This window comes from Solenopsis invicta, chromosome 8, assembly GCF_016802725.1.
Source record: "Solenopsis invicta isolate M01_SB chromosome 8, UNIL_Sinv_3.0, whole genome shotgun sequence".
Classification (NCBI taxonomy): Eukaryota; Metazoa; Arthropoda; class Insecta; order Hymenoptera; family Formicidae; genus Solenopsis; species Solenopsis invicta.
The window spans coordinates 14,853,093-14,875,935 of NC_052671.1; the positions used below are offsets into that span (position 1 = coordinate 14,853,093).

The 22,843-nt window shown below is 36.6% G+C and overlaps 1 long non-coding RNA gene across 1 annotated transcript; it reads left to right on the forward strand.

Moving 5' to 3' along the window:
* The first annotated feature begins 19,825 nt into the window (after positions 1-19,825).
* Positions 19,826-22,194, forward strand: LOC105198134. The gene is made up of 4 exons (XR_850857.3): positions 19,826-20,417; positions 20,509-20,551; positions 21,025-21,459; positions 22,167-22,194. It is a non-coding gene; the product is annotated as an uncharacterized LOC105198134 (long non-coding RNA).
* Positions 22,195-22,843: the final 649 nt, after the last annotated feature.

A 22,843-nucleotide genomic window follows, 5' to 3' on the forward strand; every position in this document is an offset into this window, starting at 1 on the left:
ATTGCAAAACCGTGTCAAATTAGTATGATAAAAGTATTCGTTCAAAGAGGAAACCAGGTTACACGTTGGTTACAATAATATCAGTTGAAAAATGCTTATAGGACCGGGTTATAGTAACCTAGCGAATCGAAGAATAGTGCATTTTTTAACATTGTTTAACATCAAAAGTTTTGTTTAAAGAGATGGATATATGTACTTATAGTATGCTACTGTTCTAAAAACATGTATATTTGCTAAATAAAAAAAAATAATAATAAAATGTAAAATGGAAAAGTGTTGTTAAACTCCAAACTTATTTTTCTGAAAACATCATTTTACAGAGTGGTAGCGACGATAACTCTAACATCGTTTATCCAAACAATTTAAATTTTTAAAATAATACCTATATTTGATAACGTTCGGCACGAAGATTTTTCCAATTTTTATTTTTTTCTTAAGTTATAACCAAAAAAAAGAAATTTTTAGAAAACGTACTTTTTAAATTCAAACGTGCATAGTTTTATATATAAAAAAAAAAAATTAATTTCTCTTGTAATTCAAAAACAACAAGCATAAAAAATTGCTTATTTTTTAAATTTTAAATAATCGAAACTGAATCGTGGCTACTGCGCATGTTGATTAATGTTAAATAAAAATTTTACATCTTAATAAACATCAATTTACAGTTATATAAATGTTGTAATTTTTTACTCAATAATGTAACTATTATGTTATATAGTTAACTCGTTATATAACAGTTATATTGTTGAGTTGAGAATTATAACATTTATATAACTGTAACTTAGTGTTTGTTAGAATAATGTTAAAAAAAAAATTCACTTCTCGATTTGCTAGTATTCTATTACCACTGATCATTATCAAAGCTGTATATACATCATTTTTTATTCAAATTATACAATGAATCTATTTTATCATGTATACATTTTTATAATAAGTATACGATTAACCAGAAAATTAATTATAACTTACAAATCAATGCGTACATTTACAAGTCTATAGTTAAATAAATTAAAGATTACGAAAAGTACATATGCATAACCTCCAGTTCCTTTAATTGTAATAGTCAATGGAAGAGGAAATGTACTAGATAATTTTTAAATTGTAGTTGATTTTCTAACTTTTTGGTACTATTTATAACGAAAATGGTCTTTAAAGTCATTATTAAAACACGACAGCAGCTTGTCGCAAATCACGAAAGGCACAAACGCAACGTAAAGAGTTGAGCCTCACAAATGGCTATTCGATACGGTTACGGGTCGGCTCATGGTGGGCGGCGTTAATGTTCGGTCTCGCAATTAAGAACAGCACACGAGTCCGCACGATAAGGGCGCACACGGGGGCGGCGCGATGATCTATAAGAAAAATCGACATTCCCGGTGAAGCGGCGGTGGTGCTACCAGCCGACCTTCCCCCCCAGTCCCCTATATTCGCTCTCCTTCCTAGTCTTCGCGACTGTTTCTCGTCCCGTCGTTGCATGCCGAGCAGCTAATCTCAAATAAAGTTTATGCACCGCAACCGTATACGCCACGACATTTACGCCTATTAATAGCGACGGCTATGAGCGTACGTCGCAGATCGGCTGTACAAACAAACGCGCTGGTAACCCCGACCCCCGTGTGTTAGTCTTGCAGAAGTACGTGAAAATAAACCGGGCATGGGCTCTCCAGTCGTAACGCGATTTGGATTGTCTATTAACGTCCGACGGGAAACGTGTAATTCGTCGCCGAGTGTTTTCGAAGTAACTCGAGCGAGCCGCGTGGAAAGGTGATTATGGTAAAGGCGCGGTGAAAAGATCACTTTGCGGAGAGTGGTAATAATCGTGAGTTGACAAACCCATCGACCTTTCCACTTAATTGAAACTTGATAAATGGAAGAGGGGAATCGTTACCGCTCGACAATTTGAGGAATGAATAATTACAATTTTAAAAGAGCGTTGCTGGAATTTTTTAGATAGAATTTTGTGATCTCATTTAATCTCTGGCCTGATTAAAAATTTATTTAAATATGTAGCAGCATCTAAGCACGATAGGAATTTAATAAACATTGCATCCTTCTTTTCACGTAATTTTATAATCTCGAGCGCAGCATTTTACTTCGGAAGGAACATCGCCGATCCGCAGACGATTTTTACGCCCGAAGCGTCTTTAATTCTTTTGGTCGCGTCAAATAAAAGAATTATGCCTTAGAGCAAAACGCAGCCGTACTACCGCTAAATTTGTCACCACGCACGCGTGAATCCTTTTAGGCCGCGGCTTACAACGTCCAATGATTGATTTACACAGAGTGACTGCGCGAATTTATGATGCTTATTTGTATGCAGAAAGCGATAATTAAAAATCTGATACTCGGGTCAAGGGCCCCGGGGTACGCGGCGGTGGGAAAAAAATGCATAAAGAAGAAAGAGAGAAGTAAAAAATAAAGAAATGGTGCCCCGATAGGAGGGGGGAAACAAGTCCTGGGCCAATTAGGCGCGATCGAAGGGTATCCTTAATTACGAGCCCCCCCGGTGACTGCGTATACGCCGATGGGATATTCGTTTCCGCGTGCCACTTTAAATCAGATATCGCACGCGGATAATGACATCGTGTGTATGCCCGAGGAGTTTCTGTGCGTTCCCTGTCGTGAAGAAGAAACGAATGGGATAAGACAACGGCCGTGATTGAAATCGCGATATTTATTAATTAGCGCGAGGTAAAGCCACTACGGCAACAGGATTACTTCAAACATCGCTTCGACGAATAAATCTTTCAAGGATATTAATCCTTCGTGCCTCATTGTTTTCTAAAAGGATCTAATCTATTTCTTATTGAAGGTTTTTTAGGGTACTTTCGCTGATTACTCGCCGACAAAGAACAATGTGTAAAAATGGCCAGTTTTTTGTCCAATAATGGAAACGTAAAAGGACATAATGAATCTTATAGATTTCGACCTATTGAACACGATGGTGCGCTATAATTATTTTCATTAAAAATGAGGAAACATCGTCATTTTTCAGGGTTCTATTTTTTACCCGTGATCTGTGATTTTCAATAGGTGAGTTATATTCCATGTAAAACTTAGTAAGCAAAAGTTTTTAATATTGTTAAACAAAAATATAATAAATAAATTTGAAATAAAAAATTCAAAATCGCGGTCTTCGTGTAGCCATTTTTTTGCTATTATCAATTCAAATTTAATAATTATTATAAAAATCCATATTCGTAATAAATAATATCGTTTAGTATAAGGGAATAATTCTTTAATAAATGTCGCAAGTAAGATGGGAAAGAATAGACACGAGCTTTTTAAGTGACAGCTATCGTCATTTATTCTTTTCCACATGCTGCAGCATGTAATAAGCGTGATTCTTTATTTCAAATTTATGTTATTTATTAGATTTTTGTTTAACAGTATTGGGAATCTTCGCATATTAAATTTCACATAGAATAACTCACTTGTATTGAAAATCGTATATTATAGAGAGGGTGAAAAATTGAACTTTATCATTGGTCATTTATAATTTTGAAATTTTTATCACAGATTTTTTGTCAGCGACCTCAAAAACTTATATGTACCAACTTACATGTAAATACAACATTTAGCATTTTAGTCTGTACTGAGTTTAGTATTTTGAAATTAAATAACAATTTTTTTTCATCTTAGCTCTTAGTTGATCTTCAAAATGAGCCTGGAAAAAACTTGCAATCTTAACTTTTGTGGAAGATATACGTATTTTTCACTTTTTACCTCATTTTACGAGATATGCAGATGCAAGAAGTGAAATTCACAAGAGTGACGATATTTTTGTAAATAGTCCTATCCTTCATTTTAAAAACAAGCCGAGGAAGAAGTCACTGTCTTTATTTTTGTGGAAGATATGAATTTTTGAAGGCCCGGGGCATGTATGTTTTACCAGGCACGAAAGGGTTGAATAACAATTCGGAATCGAGGCGTCAATTTTCTCGCGAATACAAACGTACGTTTAGAGACAACGGTTCGGCGATGATATTTCAGTTCCATATTTATTATTTTCGGTAGAAATATTATAATAAATACGAATTGTTATCGTGCATACGCGCGCATGGAAAAAGATGAATTAATTTGGTATGCACACGGGCATATAGATTCGAAACGAGCGAGCGCGTATTTCCCGCGGAAAACGCTTTCCACTGAGACGACTATACATGCGTGTCAATTAGTTAAAGGTACGTACATGTGTACCGCCGTGGAGTCTGCCACTCCTAAAATTCATCAACTATTTAATTCTAATTTCCTTCCCTCTGGGAACTTACGTTTTCCTCTTCGCCTTCCGTCTCGTTCTGGCTGCCGCGGAGAGAGGAGGTGTGGGTGAATCATAAGGGTAGTGCCCTACACTGCTATTCCTCCGTGTTACTCTCTATTCAAGATAGAATACAGGATACGCATTCTGCTCTCGTCAATCTTTGACTCCCGACAGAGGAGCACGCTCGACTTATTTCATTCGTGCTCGAAATTTCGCGATGCGCGTCTGGTCGTGTGATTTATTTCTCTCGAATAATAATAATAATAATAATCAGATGACCTTGCGCTACTCTGTCGTTTAATTTAACCCTTTGTTGAATAGTATTCTCTGCAAAGGACACTTTTCTCGCCGCAAATTTTGTATGTTGTTATGTAATTGATATTTGGTGTAGGTACATGAATAATAAATATATATATATATATATATAATGATTTTGCATTAATTCATAAGTCAGAAACAAAAGATCAATTAAATTTAAGCACTTTATAACCGAAAATAATGTTTTTGAGATCGCTGCTTTCAATTCTGTATTCATAATTGGCAAATTATAAATAGCAGATCCAACATGGCGGCTAAAATGACCAGAATTGAATAAATTAATTTTGACTTTAGATTTGGAATCAACAATTTCTCCGAAAATTCCAATATATTAAAATTCAGCAAAATACGTTCAACAGAAAAATTTGTGCAACAAAAGGTTAAACACAAGGAGGATTAAGCACGAGTGTCTGTAATCCCTATCTGCCTCTCGCGTTAAAGAAACGTTGAATAATAATTTTTTTTGTTCCCGCCAAGTGAAGTTCGATTTATCAAATCCTCGCGCGCACCAGACACACACGTGCGCACTCTCTCTCTCTCTCTCTCTCTCTCTCTCTCTCTCTCTTCTCCTCAACCGTTCCCCGATACACATAACTCTTGGACCCACTGCTGCACTTTAGGTACATGCACAAGACTATGCACCCCGTCTATAATAAAGTAGCGGTGTGCTTCGTGATACACCGTATATGTGTACAACGTCGGGCAATCCGTCGCGGCACGGAAACCGGGCTGTAAGTAATTAGGAGCCGGGTGTGGATTGAGCTAAGGCAAATATCACGGACCCGCTCGCGTATTCGCGAATACATGCACGAATGCGTTTCGGCGGCGGGCGCACGGACGGTGTATGGACCCAAGCTCAGCTGCATATTTACATGTGTACACATAAGTAGGTACACGTGTACGCGTATAAGTGCCCGGGAACGCATAATTGCATACATATATTCGGCTTGACTTAATCGTCGACCAGTGCATTATACAACTAATTCCGTCTATGTGTATGTGTATATGTGTGTGTGTGTGTGTGTGTGTGTGTGTCGCGCCATAGAGATTTCGTTGACAAATACGGGCACTTCTTTCCGGCGTCGTGTACCGCGTTCTGTGCGCATTAAAATTAATCTGCAGATTCGTAAAAAAAAAAAAAGGAAAGAATCCGAGCGTATCGCGTACGAGTTATTCTTGGCCTCTCCTCGCGATATGTTTCTTACCCCATATGGTGTGAATAACAAGATATGGCGTATACAGCAAATGAGCTCACTAATCAGAAATTGAGCTTATTTTGGGCGCAAACTAAATCTCAAAACTTGATTGGCTGACAAGATCCCCACTACCTTCAATCCACTGCGCCTTCCAATCAGAAATTAAACTTATTTGCGGCGTAAACTAAATCTCAAAACTTGATTGGCTGACAAGATTCCCACTACCTTCAATCCACTGCGCCTTCCAATCAGAAATTAAACTTATATGGGGCGCGAACTAAAATGTCAAAACTTGATTGGCTGATAAGATCCCCACTACCTTCAACTCCTTGCGCATTCCAATCAGAAATTTAACTTATTTGTGGCGCGAACTAAATCTCAAAACTTGATTGGCTGACAAGATCCTTCTCTACTCTCAACCCACTGCGTATTCATCAGAATGGATCACCTTATCATTTCACCATGGCTCACTCCTTCGCGGGACGTGAGTGAACTCAGCACGCGAGCGAGCGACGAGTGCCCATTTCACGTATGTGTATCTCTCTTTCTGTCTTTGTATGTATTAAATATTAGCCTATCCCAGTTTCCTCTTTTTCTCCTCTCCCATTCGACTTCGCCTACAGTCGACGGCCGTGCTCGCATTATCGATATTAAAGGAAGATACCCGTCTGGAGCGTACCTGACCGTGTCGCGTCGAGAGGATTAATTAACTCGAGCGCGCACGACATCGGGAGTGGAAACGTGGCTTTTGTTCCCGCACCCCGTCCATTCCGATGGTTACTCGCCGGCTTCCGTTCCACCGCGGCGTGGGTCTCGGTGAAATTCCGTCGCGATTTTCAGGCTGGCAGACGAACGCGCCAGGCCGCGCCACGCCGGTTCGATATTCAGGAGCCAGCCCGTCCGCGCGAGGACTGCTCGCGTGAAAGAGGTCGGCGAATAAACCGGAGAAGATAGAGGCAGATTTATTGTTCCCCGGGACAAAGTCTCTTAAGAGCATCCTAAAATATTGCGATACTCGTTTCCTGCGAATGGCCCGGGAGCCGAAACACCCATAAGGGGATATCGTTTTACGGGTGCCGCGTACGCTTCTACATTTTCCTGATAAGGTCGCCGAGCCTGACGAGCGTCTCTATCTGTTCCGACTCATCGAAAATACTGAGATCAACAATGCAATATTTTATTTTATCTCACTACGAAAGAGATTTCCTTAGATGTTTAATATTAATATAATTCATTTGTTCCCACAGTTTTTATAATCCTCTGTACTTGTGAAGAAGTTTCAGATGACCGTGAACACCGAAACAAAAAATTAGCGTTTGCTCGATAAATGATAGATACTCGCATGTGTATGAGAATATTTAATTATCTTGAGTACCTGCCGCGCTGACAGATAAAAATAATGAAAGAGAGCAAATTGAAACGTCGCGGGGAAGAAAATTAAATGAGGAGTGGAGGGGAAGGGGGTGGCGAACCGGGTCGAGATTCGTGCGCAAACCGCGTTGTTTTCAGGAGAACGGAAGATGGACCAATCGAGATAATGAGATAGCGATGTGCTGCCGATTCTCCGAGGGTTTGGGTGTGACTAGTTCCCCGAGCGAGCGGAAGATAAAGAGCGGAGCGGACACGGGGGAGGGAGACAGCGGGCGGGAAAGAGAGGGCTACACCGGCGGTGGAAAGCGGCGGCGGCGGCGGAGAGAACACGGTGGGCAAAGGCAGAAGGGCGACTCAAAGAGGACGCTGGGCGGAGGACGCGGGAGGGAGAGAATACCAGAGGCATTATCCTTTAATCAAATACATTACACAGAATTTATCGCGGCCCGTGAATTAATTAAATGCCGAAGGATAAATTCTCGCCGCTCTAAAGCTGAGTGCCTACATGAAATTTAACATTCAATAAAATAAATCGCGCTCGCCCTCCTCCCATCCACCCTCACGAATCGTCCGCCCCGCGCGCTTCTCTCGTCCCTGCTGAAACCTCGGCGGCCACCCTTCCTCGCGCTCCTGTGCCTCGCGTACGTCTTTCTCTCGGCATCCCCCGGTTATTATGTCGCTCGGTAAATCACTATATCGGCGAGAAACATGGAAATTCATCAGGGTATATGGCCGTCAATTATAGAATGCGGCACCGCATACATTCAGACTTTTCTGCCGGCTCTTCCTTCTTTCGCTTATACGCGAAATCAATGGAAATTAATAATGTTTTGCATTATCGCGTTTACAACGTTTCTTTTATTCAAACGACTTTTTTAAATTCGGGCGATACAAGAGGAATGGAATGGGGAAAAAAATTTCGGTTTAACTTATCGCGCGGTATCACGGAAAGATATAAAAATATACCGCGTATATCATGCAGCAGTGCCGTAAAAGGTGTTAAATCCGTTGAGTTATATAGGAACAGTGAGATATTTAAATCAACACGAAAAAAAAAAAGAAAGGAAATATGCGCGCAGGGCGAGTGCAGTCTTATGGCGCGCGTACACGTAGCGTTGCAGTATCTTTGCGGAAGCGCTACCACGACACGTAGACTCGCATTGTCAGTTGAACGACTTTTGCGTGTGACCGGCCAGTTCCGCCGGTCAAGTTTACAATTGCACGACAGAAGAGGAAAAAAAAGCGAGGAGATTGCAGTTAGTTAAAGCGGAGAATACGGCGGCACGAATGGGCTGCGATCAACGCCTGCACGGTTTTTCCTGGCCCCTTCTTTAATCATAACTAGTTCGTGACTTCGAACGACTTGTGTATATACATGGGTTATTTTGATAAGTTTCCAGCCAAATGAAACATTTATATTTTTTAGCAAATTAATTTTATTTATTTTTATTTTTCAATTGTTTTAGTTTCCTTTTGACTCGACACACTTGGTCCAAGGGTATCCACTCTCTTTTCCGGGCTAGTTGTACAACCTCCGGTTAACTTAACCGATCAGTTAAATGTCAACCGTGATTGGTTATTTCTGATCAATTCCATTTAACGACTGTGCGATTGGTTAATGCGATTGGTTAATTCCAATAGAAAAATCAGCCAGCCGATTGAGTTAACTGGAAGTTGTGAAACTGGCCATCTGAGTGAGGTAAGTTTAACCAACCGTGCAAATCATGCAAAATACTCATTCGCGATTGCAATTACTTTATCATTGGTCACGAATTTTTTCCTCCCAGCTAGTTTTTTATATTCGGGAACGAAAAACTTTCAGAGGGCTAAATCAGACGAATATGGAAAGTGGGGAACCAATTTGTAAAGTAATTCATTCTGTTTGGCCAAGATGTATCGAATATGTTTTTAATCAAATGTCAAGAAACGTGACATCCATTGCGCATGTTAGTAATAATAACCTTATATTTACTGTTCTATTAACTATAAAAAAATTTCAATATAAATTATTTTTATATAAATTATAAGTCTCCATTAGTTTCTTTTTGTACACAAATTTACAATGTATTTAATATTTTAAACATATTTGCAGCATTTGCTATTTCTGACCTTTAGTTTTTGAGCCTCCAGAAGAATTTTATGCACATTGTTGACTATTTCTTTAGTCATTGCAGTTTTTGGGCGACCCGGACGCTCATCATCAAACACACTTGTATGGCCACGTTTACTTGGCAACTCAAACTTTTACCATTAAAAAAGCAGAGTCATTGTAAACAGAATCCAACTCAGTTTTGATTTTCATTGAGATTTTCCCTTCAAGTATTTAATGACGGGATGATATTCGATTTTTTACATTGTTGAAAAAATGTGACACGCGTACTACAATTGACTGTTAAAACAATACCAAGTATCGTGCGCGACTGAAAATTTAGAAGCAGCCATTAAGAAAACAGTTTTTGACTATCTAATGTCATCTTCGGACTTAAAACTTATCAAACAATCCATGTATGTATACGTATATTCTGTGAAAGGATGCGCACGCTGATACATTTATTTATTTATTTAATTTTTATCGTTTGCTTCTTTCCTGCTAATTTATTGCAATAAAATACGAGAATAAAAAGTGGAATATATATTGCCAATATATAAAAAAGTTATTAATTAATTATATTTCGAGAATTTTAGTTTTTGTCAATATCATTATTATAACTTTCACTATTTGATTAAATTGATAATTCTAACAATTGTAAATATGATATGAATTTTATTTAACAATGTATACTTAAATAATAGAAGCTTATTTTATAGTACACTAAAAGAAATAATGTAATTATTATAACTTAACTATAATTTATAATCATTTGTGGTGATAACTATACATTTATAGTTGTTTAATAATACAAATTATAATTGATAGTTATTATTGCTACGTAAATAACAAAGGAATGTTAAAAAATAATTAAACTTATTATAATTATAATTGTATTTATTACATGGAAACATTTATTATATTTTTTTTTATCCATATTACGATTCACTATTTAGATATTTTAATTTATCATAATGTATGGTAAATTTTTTCATAATTGATAGAACTATAGATTACTATTACTAACATTATGGCAATAATAATTATAAAGATGGAGCTCGTAACCACGATAATTATACCATGCAACTAAAGTCAAACACTTCTCTCTCAGTGTAATGAATAATTTCTATCGTTATCTGAATCTTATAATGGATAGGTTCTCGATATCTACAACTTGAAAAAGGGGGAAAGAAAATTTTGCACGTCTCAAAGTATACACGATATCCTGTCGACTTCGATATATGGACTCACTCGATTTTATGAGCATTCGGGCGGTTCTAAGGTCAAATTATCAGCATGGTTTGCGTGCTACGCGGGTCGACAAAACAATCAGCTTCGTGTAGCAGTACGCGGAAGGTGGAACAGAGGGTGGCCCGACGGTAGCGGCGGTTGCTGCTGGCGGGGTGAAGGAGGGTACGGAAGACGGAAAGAGAACGGCGGTGGGCGACGTTACTCGTCGGGGGTTGCCACTGCGAGGGCATGAAAACACCGGCTCCTACATCCATCATTGTTCCTCGGCTGAAGACTGATAGGGCGCCATTATCTTCGAACTCATTACGATCCCCTATTGATAAAGGTACGATTACGCCGCGGGGTTAATCCGGGCTGGCCCCGACCTCCAATTCGGAAATTGGAATTTCTGGCTCTGCCAGGAGGACGTCAGGTCGCTTGAGAGATCCTCGTGCGGGGCTTCGAGCGGCCGGGTTATATCGACTACCTTTGCCTTCGCGCGATTTCGATCTTTTCTTTAGATACTGCCCCCTTTTTTATGTTCCTCTGTAAATCACGGCTCGGAACGCGATGCATACCGTAATTACGTGGTTGCCGATTAGAAAATGCAGATTGGAGAAATGCGAGTGCTTAAAATAGTTCTTTAAATGACTGGCCACTGCCTACTATGATTTCAGATCCCGTGCGCGATTTTAGAGCTATTTGTGTGTTCTGTTTTCCGAAGCTCCAATTTAAAAGTCAAATCCTTCGGTTGAAAAGGCAAAGAAAAATATTAGTACGCGATAACATGGTTAAACCTTCTTGCGTCACTTGTAAGTTTTATGTGCGGTTGCTTTTTCTTTTCACAAATATTCCCTATTCTTTTATTTCTTCGTCAAATCTGCACTCAATGACGAGATGCCTTTTTAAAGCGAATCTATGAAAATTCCATAATTAGAGGAAATTATTCCTGAATTATGCTTCCAAACTGTATTAATTAATGATTAAAACTATTAAATTTGATTTGATAATAATGTTCTTTACGTAAATACATTTTACTTCAAACGCAAAAAATCAACGGCGTGTAAAAAAACGGTGTGTTCCTCGTCTCCGGATTAATTTCGCGATCGGATCACGGTTACTTTCGTGACGACTTTCGATTTCTTCCAAGGCTTGTTCTCTTTCTTTTCTTTATTTCGTAGCTTGCCCTTTCGTTCGTTCGCTCGCTTCTTCTTTTCGGCTGGGAATCGAGTTTCGCCCCGCGATGCGCATTTGACGGTGCCTCTATTAAGTTTATGACACGACTTCGAGTAGGTTCCGATGTTTGAGAGATAACAACCGCGGGCTTTACGACGTCGTCGCCGGGTGAAGGAATAACGGGCGATGTGAATAAAAATTAACGATAATCTCTCCCCGGCATTCCTTTAATTTTATGCCCACTTTTCTACGAATAAAGACGGCTCCGGCTTATGCTCTCTTAATTTACATTATTCGCTTCGATACTTTCGCTGACAAAGTTTCGTTGATCGTACGAGATATGTTCCTTGTACATTTATAACTTAATTTATTTTAAGATGCTTGTAATTTTTCTCAAAGGCGCGACTCTTGGAAGAAAACACGTTTAGTAATTATAAATTAAACTTTTCAAAATTAATAATCAAGAAAATCTTTTTCAATTAACGTTAATATTTATTGCAATATATTTTATTTCATCATCTGCTCTGTTTGCAACAAATATTATATTTATCTTCAAAATAAAACTTAAAGAGTTTTGTGTTTCTCTATCAAAACTTGACGGATTAATACTGGCGTGTATCAGAAATATTCCGACAAATATCGTCCGTATCGTTTCGTTACGATTCGCCTTCGTGCGTTTGTATCGAGGCATAAACCCCGCAGTGCAATAATTTCCGCTTCAAACGCACAGTCAAATCATTACATTCTCTATTTTCTTTTCAAAGTGTAGTCGGTTCCTTCGAAACGTAGAAAGTTCCTGCTCTCGTTCAACGGCAGTCGCAAGAGGTCCACGCTCAACGAATTGAGGATTCGGGGCGAACGATTGCACGACAGGAAATTACGGCGTCCCGATCGGATGCCTAAGCGCACGCAACCCTTCGAGGATTTAAGGGGCGATCCTTGCGGAGCGTGGTCTCGACAGTTTCGGACGTGAGCCGATTAGATTTCCCTTTTCTTTGCGGTTCGTCCGCACCTGTGTGATTCACGGATGTCACCCGCGTGAACTATGGACGGACCCCAGCTGGATTAGAACGAAAGAGTTGCCCATTCCATGGGGTCTCAAAAGAAAACTATGTAGCTCTTTCTCACTCTTTGCGTAAAAATTTATCTTCTTGTTCAGCAATTATCTTTAACTAAGCAATTAATAATTAATCGTATATATGTAAATTTAAATTTATATTTCACACGTTTAAACATATTTGCATACAACATTTAGTTCGCGTTATTGAGAATACTGAGATTATCTGAATTGCTTTTAGGAAAAGTCAATCGTTTCGATATCCTTAATTTTTACTTCAAACGAGCAGCCATGCGATCGAATTTGGCCGCAAGAAGCATTTACCAGTTTGGCACTGTCCCCCTTTCCATGGAACACGGTAGAGCAGGTGGCGTCTTCACATTGCGCTTTCGCAAAAACTTGGAAAAGGACCCGTGAAATACACACACACACACACACACACACACACACACACATACACGTATACAACGTGGCTCGTGGGCGCGCATAACGTCCCCGTAGCGTCGGTTCGTTCGTAATCCCCGACTTAGGCCGCGATAAAATCTCAATTTATAAGTGTCCCACGGCCGCAATATCGAAGACCGAAGGCCAGATACGCCATTCTTACCGGGGGTGTATACGGTATCAGGGACGCTGGTATTACTCGCGAGCACGCGACTACTTAGCATGCAAATGCATGAAAGCAATAAACTACTCAATACACTGCGGGGAATTTACCACGATCGATTTAGCAGTCTCCCATGCCTGCCCCGTCGTCCTGCGGTCTGTGTTGCGTACGTATATTCCCAATTTAAACGTACGCGGGTGTGCAGTCACGTTATTCCACGCGATAGCGTAAATCGTCGTTCTTAGCGGCGCGTTCGCCGTTGCGACTACAAGTTCGAACTCGGTGGCATGGTGTACGATGGACACTTTGATCGAAGCGATGGACACTTTGTCCTTCGATTCTCGATAGAGAGAATTATATATGTAGCTGTATATCGTTGTATGTGTGCGATCGACATGAAATTGGAATAGGCGTAAAATAGATGAGGTGCCCGAGTCGAGTAAGGCCTGCTAAATTTATTGTTTTTTTTTTTTTTAGGAACTTTATTTATTGAAACAAGCTAAGTGAGAATAAAATCTTTACTTTAATGACTCAAAAAAAAAAAAAAAAAAAAAATACACTTTTCGTACAAAATATTGATAAATAAAACTTTTTATAAACTATTATACTATACGTCTTATGAATATAATAAGGTCCGAATAGTAAATAAGTTGAAAATATTATAATAAAGAAGTTAAACATATTATTTTTTAAATCAATATTGAAATGATTACTAATCACAAAATTAAAATCTTTTGGGATTTATTCTACTGTTAAACTTTACATTATCTTCAATTTTGTCTTCAAATAATCTTTAATCTAGAAATTTCTAGTCATTTGAGTATTTTTAGTTTTTTAAAAGTTGACAATATTGAAATCTTTATGCTTTGGTCTAAGTCTTATACATAACAAACAAATAATAACAAATAGCCATATAAGTAGGCCTTAGTAGGCTTTACTTAATAAATATTTTATTTCTAAAATATATAATTATTTTCGAAGATCAATACTTTTATGTTTATTATTTTCTATAGTTAGGAAGTTAAATGTTATTATAATATTATAATAAATGATAAATATATTCTTTTTTTTTTAAATTAGTAATGGCTAATGAGAACGAGTTATTTAAAAAAAAAATCGTGTCGTGTTACTTTTATAAAGTAACATTTCCCATCTTGATAAATACATGCAAGAATCGATGATGAATAATGAGCAAAGAACACATTTTCAGGATTAAATTCATAATGGGTAAAATCTTCCTTTAATAAAAAATTATGTGTAATATAAGAAATGAATAGAGTGTATCCTTTTATAAGGAATAACGCATCTTTCATAAAGAAACATATCTCTTATTTAAGATAAAATTATATTAGCCAATTATGCATGTAGTTTCATCGCACGCCAAAATCTAACTCCGTCAATCAGCGTGAATATTCAATTCTGACACTTCTGTATCTGTAATATAGTTTCTTATACGTGGACGTTATGGGCGAGACTCATGGTGTGTAGGTAGCAGAGCGCAGTGTCTCAGGGAACTTTTTTTGTTGGACCCGGGAGCCATTATTAATTGGAAATACATTAAAGGTAACGATCGATGAATAGATTGTGATCTGACCACTGTTAATGTACGTCTAACAATTTAATGAGAGGCATCCGCCCGCCGACCAATTATTTGTCGAGTCACTGCCGAGAAACGTGACTAGCGCTTTTCGTAAAACCGTCGAACCTGTCCTAGGACTGCCGTCTGTCCTACTGCTCAAACGAATGTAAATTGAGCTATTATGATACGGAGTGGTGGCGCCAGCCATCAGGAAGAAGTCTTGACCACAAAACGTGTCTCTTTCCGAGACGTCGGAATAAATTCGATATGATTTCTAAAAAGTATTTCCGTAGGTTTTAATTTGGCTTACCGAAGTATATTAATTACATGACGCGCGATATTAATGATACTGAATAAAATTGCTATTAGTGTTGGAATAATTAGAGTCGTATTAATATTTTTTTTTACAAGGTTCATTAAATTATCAAACTGCTCACCGACGTAATAACCAATTATATCGCAAACGTGTTAATATGTATTTCGATTAATTTTGATCTCTTTATCACTCAATCGTGCAGGAGCTCCATTCAGATGCCATATTTCGCACGTAATACATTATTATCTTTTCAAACTTCTTTAAAATTTATATCCTAATTATGTTTAACATCGGCGCGAAATTGCAGATAATTGCGGGCTGTCTTCATTGTAGCGAGCAACATAATTTCTCATTGAATTGCAAAGACATTTCGAAGGGTGCGCGAGGATCCTTTTACGTACCGCATTAAAGCGAGGTGCCTAAGCGAAATAGGAAAATTTGCACTATTTTCGAAGCGCATTTCTCACTGGCGCTGCATGGCATAATTCACCGCCCGCAGATACGCGAATGACGTTGCGATTTATTTCACACGATACCGTCGCGTAATTATCGCGCTCTCTTCCAGACTAAAGCGCATTTTAATTGGCAGTCGGAAACCGAAGGCACTCATTCTCGAAGGATCCGCTTGAGCAACAAGCCGCACGAGTCCTCCCACAATCGCGTCCCGAGTTATCGCAAATTTCATTTTGCGCGCTGTCCTCGGGTGTCGCGGCGCGACGCGGCGCGGCGGTTCAAGGTGCGAGAATTTTTTTCCGTAACCTTGAGCGTTCATTAGAACCCTCGCGATATTTCTGGCATTATGTGGACAATTAATGCAAAAGACCTCTGATGAAATCAACGGCATTAATCAAAGTCAAAGGAGCCCGCGGTAACGTATACCCTCGCGCGCCCCGATAACGTACAAATCTGCAATCTCAAATGACATTTAAGAAATAAAAATGTATAACGAGAGGGAAGCCGATTACACCCGACTTACTAATTGCTCTGGGGCGTACAAAAATATCACGCTTGCGGTTCTGCAGTTGCGTAAGCGCGATTCGAAGAATGAAAGTAACGAATATTATAACGCTAAGCCTTAGGGTTAATCTTTTTATGCCCTCCTAGAAATAATCTTAGAACCCGAGGAGACGGTGGTTTGTCTAACTCCATTACGAAGGCAAGGCAATTACCGCAAGGCTCGCACTGATGTCAGAATTAATAAGCGTAATCGAGATCCAAGTGCAAATCCATTTCTTATTATTCCGCGAGCAGCATGGTGCTTCGAGCCACCCACGGTGGATCGATCGATCAAAGGCAAATCGATTCTCTATCTTACAATGCGTCGCTCATTTTCCGTGGCGTTCACGCGGCGATAAAGACACAGTGGCTCTTATACACGTAAGATATGTAATTTCTGCAGTCCGTCTGTCGGACATTCACACTAAAAGAATACATATACGGGGTGTCTCGCTATAACGAGCTTTATGAGGCTTTTACTATTCTCGCGCTACAATATTCCTAGAATATTATACGAATATTATTAGAAACTAGAATGATATTAAAATAATATCCCGAGAATGTTATTCAATATTTTTTATATTATTTTAATATTATGGAAATATTGTATTAATGTTATATGCCTGTGTTTATATAATATTCGTAGTATATTATTTCAATATTCGTGGAATTTATGAAAACATTCTACGAATATCATTTTTGTCGAAGAATTAATGTTGAAAAATTATTATGCATAAAATATTTATAAACTATATAATTATTAAATTTAAAAGTTATAATCTCAATAATTCAAAATATTGGAGTAAATAGTATTATTTAATTCTTATATAATATTCATATAATATTATCAGGAGTAGATACATAACCACATTTATTAATATCAAATAATGTTTCAGGAATATTAGTTAATATTAAATTAATATTGTAGCGCTTATATAGTTCACGCACAAACGCGTGAAACGGAATCGATGGTCGCTATTAGTTTCCCCAAAAATTCTCCTCGAGGTATAAAAAAGCATATGTTATAACGTATCGGAAAGAATGGCTTTTGGTGGCGTAAGCGTTGCAAATCCGCGTGTTACGTGAAACACCCTGTATGCGCGGTGATCGGACCTCCCGCTTGCGATCATCAATGATTCAGACTCGGGCCGACAATGCCAAGAATTTCCTCGTTTCCTGACTTCGTTCTCGTTTTTCTGCGCGGTTCGGCGCGGCGCTGCGCTCCAAAATTACGCCGACAAAAAACCCCCGTTCGTTTCGATTCGATCGAGGGTACGCGCCTCGGTTTCTTCTCTTTTTTTTCCCCCCGTGCCTTTTGGCGCGCTACCGAGTTATAATGACTGCATTATGACGATTGCGGTGTCAATCTTCATTTGCGGCAGCGCGAAGCTGCGCCGCGCCGCCGCCGCCGCCGCCTCGCCCGCAGCATGCACGTGCTAGTTTATTAATTAGCTGTCTTCTGATTTTTCTTCTTTTTATCTCTGCCCGTTCATCGAGCACGGCCACGCAGAATCTCACGCATCGTTGCCTGATGCGCTCGCTACATTTCTGCCGCGCCGCGCTTATTATCGATCTCATTGTGCAAGCCTTATAAATTTATGATTGCGCGCCTAATTGGGAAAGTCGACGAGCGTCTTCGCCGAGAGTCTTTCCGTAATCCGCATTATTACGTAGATTAAGAACGCGTCGTCCTTTATTAATATTCATCCGGTTTCGTTGCCGATCAACGATCGTATATCACGACCACGAGGCATTATCCGGGGAAGGAGAGAGCTCGGAATCTTTATATCGCGCTATCATCTTATAATTAGAGGAGCGTGCATTATGGAGCTGCCGGGCGACTAATTAAACGACGTTAAATTATAACGAACTGAAGACGACACTTGTCGTTCGCGTTATTCGTTCCAATTCTCGGCTGCGCAGATTATTAGTTTTAAAGCCGTCCCCATTAATACCCACAATGTTCCGCGGGTCTAGTTAGCAACTCGTTACTCCGAGAACACGTGTTGGCTGTAAAGACAACAATCATTATTATTATCCGCATTATTACCGAGCATGTTTTCGTTATCACCGGTGCCCGATTATACGTCGTACGACGAACAATTTTATCGTTGTGATCTTCGCTTCGAACCGACGGACGTAGGAGGGAGGGCGAGGGAGGGAGGGAATTTGGTTCGCCGCCGCTCTAACGCGGCGTGCGTATTACATTGCGCCACTCTACCGCTATTTTCCCTCCCCCCTTTTGAAAATTCCAGAGAGGAATTATATAATGGATTTTCGCGACTGTGTGCGTGAAAATAAACGAAACGTCAAAAACTTCCGCTTGCTTTATTTGATCACGCGGCGACAATATTTTAGTCTTATAAATCAGTTTTGCTAACTAAATAATAAAATATATAAGTGATAAATACACTCGGATGTTAATAATATCGAAACAAGTTGCTTTTCTTAAACGTTCGCACACGGATGCGGCGATTAGTAAAAGTTATTTCGCGAAAACAAGAGAGAATTTGTAATATTGCTTTCATATTACCAGTGTTGAGTTTAGATAACTTAAAATTATCCAGATAAAAATAAGTATGATAAATTACATACATGATAAATTACATACATATTCTTTAAATTCTTTAGAGTGGAATTTCATCTAAAAGAGTGGAATTCCACTCTAAAAGTGTGAAAATACTGCCACTCTTTATCAAGACTGGCCGGATTTTCACACTTTTAGAGTGGAGTTTCACTCCAAAGAATTTAGAGAGTAAACATATCTAAAACAAGTAAAAAAGATTTAATTTCCAATTTATTTAAATAAGAGGTAAAATTATGTCGTTTTATCCAGATAATTTTAGAGTAATGTTGTTGTAAAACAAAACAATTTTGAAATATTGTTATGATAATCACAATTAACTGTATAGTTATTTAAAATTTTAAAACACTAATATATGTGATGTAAACGGAATGATGATTTAGCAAACTTCTAACGTTGTAACGGTGAACAAGAAACATTTTATGGCACAGTCAAATAGAAGAAATGAAAAGGATAGCTAAAACACATTCCTGTTTACAAACGAAGACTGGGGAATTAATCTAATTTTTTGATGAAAAGGACGAAATTTCACTTTGCGATCTCTTGACCGATGATTTTATGCAATTTCATACTTTATTGTAAACCTCTATAACTAAACAGATAAAATATTATGATTTTAATATGTAATTCACGAACATTACACGTGATATCACAAAATTGCTGAGGAAGGACAAGTTAAGAACGTGAAGGATTTATTCTTTAGTTTTGTTTTCTCTCTCTCTCTTATTCGTGAGAACATATGAGTTTAAAATAGATTGTCAACAAAAAAGTGATTGCTCTATATTGACCTGGTTCGTTCTTATTAATTTATAACAAAATTATAATAGAATAATTAAAATTGTAATGTAATATATGTATCAGCTGTAATATTCAAAATCATTGTAACAGAGTTAAATATTGTTAAATTTTTTGTTTTTGTTTTATCCTCCGTAATAACCGTTATTTTTGCAGTTTTCGCGATAATACTCTATACATCCTATGAGGAATGACAAATGGCACGATCGTGCTTTGTTTGGTACAATTTAACTGTTACATTCAAATTATATATTTATATTTACGTTCTAGGAAATACCAACACGTTCCTCATCGACCTTTGCCGAATATTTCTTCGCAGTGTTCAGTATCGCACGTTCTTCGATAGAGTGAGGAAGTCCCGACATCGCAGTTATTATTATAATTTATTGTGACTGTATTGTAATATACAAAATAATATTTAAAAGTTTAATTGTGTATTGAAAATTATTGCGGTGAATAAGAATAAAAACTTACAGTGTATAAAATAATTACAAATATAATGAAAATAGAAAATATCGTAGTATCGTGTGGAAACGAGCTTACATGGCAATATTTCTTACCGGAAAAATCGCCGTTTGTAAGATGCAAAATTTGTAGAGCGCGCTATCACTATCGATACATAAGATATTTGGCGAGGCACCTAATTCTTAACCATTTAAAAATAATAAGTAAAGAAATAAGGAAAAAGTTTTTAAAAAAATGCCACAGTGTACAGAATACGTATTTTTTGTCTAAGTAAATTTTTAAAAATAACATGCATTGCCCGTAATTAAAATATAAAGGTATTTTTCGAGTACACAACTCTCTTTTAAGAAAGTACTGGAATACCCGTTTTTATACAAGTAAGTAAATATTCATAGACTTATACATGTACACAAAGAATTAATATTTATATAATGAAATGTAATGATACCAAAATAATTCTATTTTCAGAAAACAACGCAAACGCTGATGATCAAACATACAGTGTAAAACCGTAAGTTACAGAAAATCAAACAAGTTATCTTTAAATCTTGCAAATATGAACGATATTTCTTTATGCCACTCAAATATATTTAGATATACGCTTAACATTAAAAGAGAATTAGAATGTATAATTAGTAATTGTTCATGTCCGAGAATATAAAGTCTAGATAACTATTTTGACATTCTACATATTTGACAAATATAGTGCTTTGTAAATGTTTAAATATTCAAGTAATTAGATTATTTAATTAAATTTATACTCAAATCAAACAATGTGTCAATATATTATTTTGTTATTTAAATATTTACTAAATGAGGAAAATTTTTATATTTGAAATATTGATGGATTGCTTTAACTTACAAATTGCACATGCTCCTCGACGCTAGAATTTGCAATATTAAAATAATATAAATCTAAGTTTTTGTATAATAATCAAGTATTATATGTAAAGTCTAATATTATAATTTTAATTACTATTATAGGTTGACAAATAACGTATTTATATGGAAAAAATTTGATAGCTTGGTACGGCTGCATTTCAAACCAGTAGAACGGGAAAAAAAAATTTTACACCAGAAGTATGTTTGGCCTCTTGCAAAATGTAAAATTTGTTCTAACCATTTTTGTTGTAAAAAACAACAAGTTTAGAGGTACATCTGAACAAAATGCATCAAGAAATAGTACACAAAATGCAAAACAAAAGATACTTGGTTGTCACAATTTTCCACATTTGACGTGAAAAATTATTTGACGAGATGCATTTACGTGTTGCTACCCTATGTATTTTGAGGAATGAATTACTTAAGAAACCGCTTGTTGCATCATGATTAAAATAAATAAATATTTAAGAACTTGTGTACGTAAAAAAAAACCATGTGGATATAATGGGACAACCATCGATAATAAGATCCTAGGACGTAAGTATAAGCGCCAATAGTCCATTGGTATTAGCTTCCAAGTGGCAGTTAAAAAAAGATAAAAGTTATAAATATAACGGATATTGATCTATCATCTTTTGAATCATTTACATATATTTATAAATTTAAATGTAAAACATTAGAATTAACATTAAGAATTAGAACACACTAAGAATTAACTATTTAGTACTATTAATTAACTATAGAGATTCATACAGATAATATAATGTAATATTTAAATGTAATGTTTATAAATATTTGTGACATGTTTTGCATAAATTTATATTGTAATTTGAGTCAAATAATGGTTTCCCGTTTCAAAATTTATACTCAAAACTAATAATTTCAATTTATTGTCTCTCATGAATAAGAGAACGCATTTTGAAGTATTTGCACAATGAATATTCGATTTTTTTTTATATGTAGATAATACAAATTCAAATTTCTTTTTAATAAATAAATAATAAATACAAAAGAGATATAATTTTGAAACGCAATGCTACTTCCTTACTTTGCAATGCTACTACCTCTAGGTCCGTTTAAACTAATGCAATTTAAAATTCTACATTTAACTTACTTTTTACTTTTTCTAATTCTTAGAATTGGAGAAAAATAAAAAATAAGTTAAAAATAAGTTACCTTTAAAAATTTAAAGGTAATGTACACATTGCGTAAATGGTTCTTAATCGTTTTATATGTATGTATAGGTTTTCAATTAGGACAATAAGGACAATGGAAACATGAATTTAGTCTAAATTTGAAAAACTTTAATGGATCAAGCACCAGAAGCAACTATAACTAAAAGAAGCAACTGTGACTCCAGTTTTATAAATCGACTAAAATGCGCAAAAAAAAGTTATTGACGAATTACACAAACGTAATTATACGCTTTGCATTATTATGCAACGTAAGGCAATTTTACAAATTGATTTTTTTATAAACATGTAGTTATAATTTATAGTTTATTAATCATTTTCTTAATTGAATTTATTATCTTATAAATTATTATTTAAATTTTTTTATCGACGCATTCATTCATTTATCTCATGCAACATCAGTATTGTAATTAAAGCAATTCAGTTATATAATCTTTAAGTAAGTTAGAACAATTTTGGTAATTATGTAACTTAATGTAATTTAAAAGTCCAAATTTTAATTTAAATAATCTGAATGTATTTAACAAACAAAATTTGCTAAGTTACAAATTGTTATTTCAACTATTTATTGAAAAACATAAATGATATAATAAATTTATACAAATGGCGAAGAACAACTAATAGATATAAAAAATTGCAAAAAAATTGAATAAGTAAATAAATGTTATGTCGAATTAGTATACATTGTAATATTAAAATCATGGTATTATTATCATAATTTCAAATTT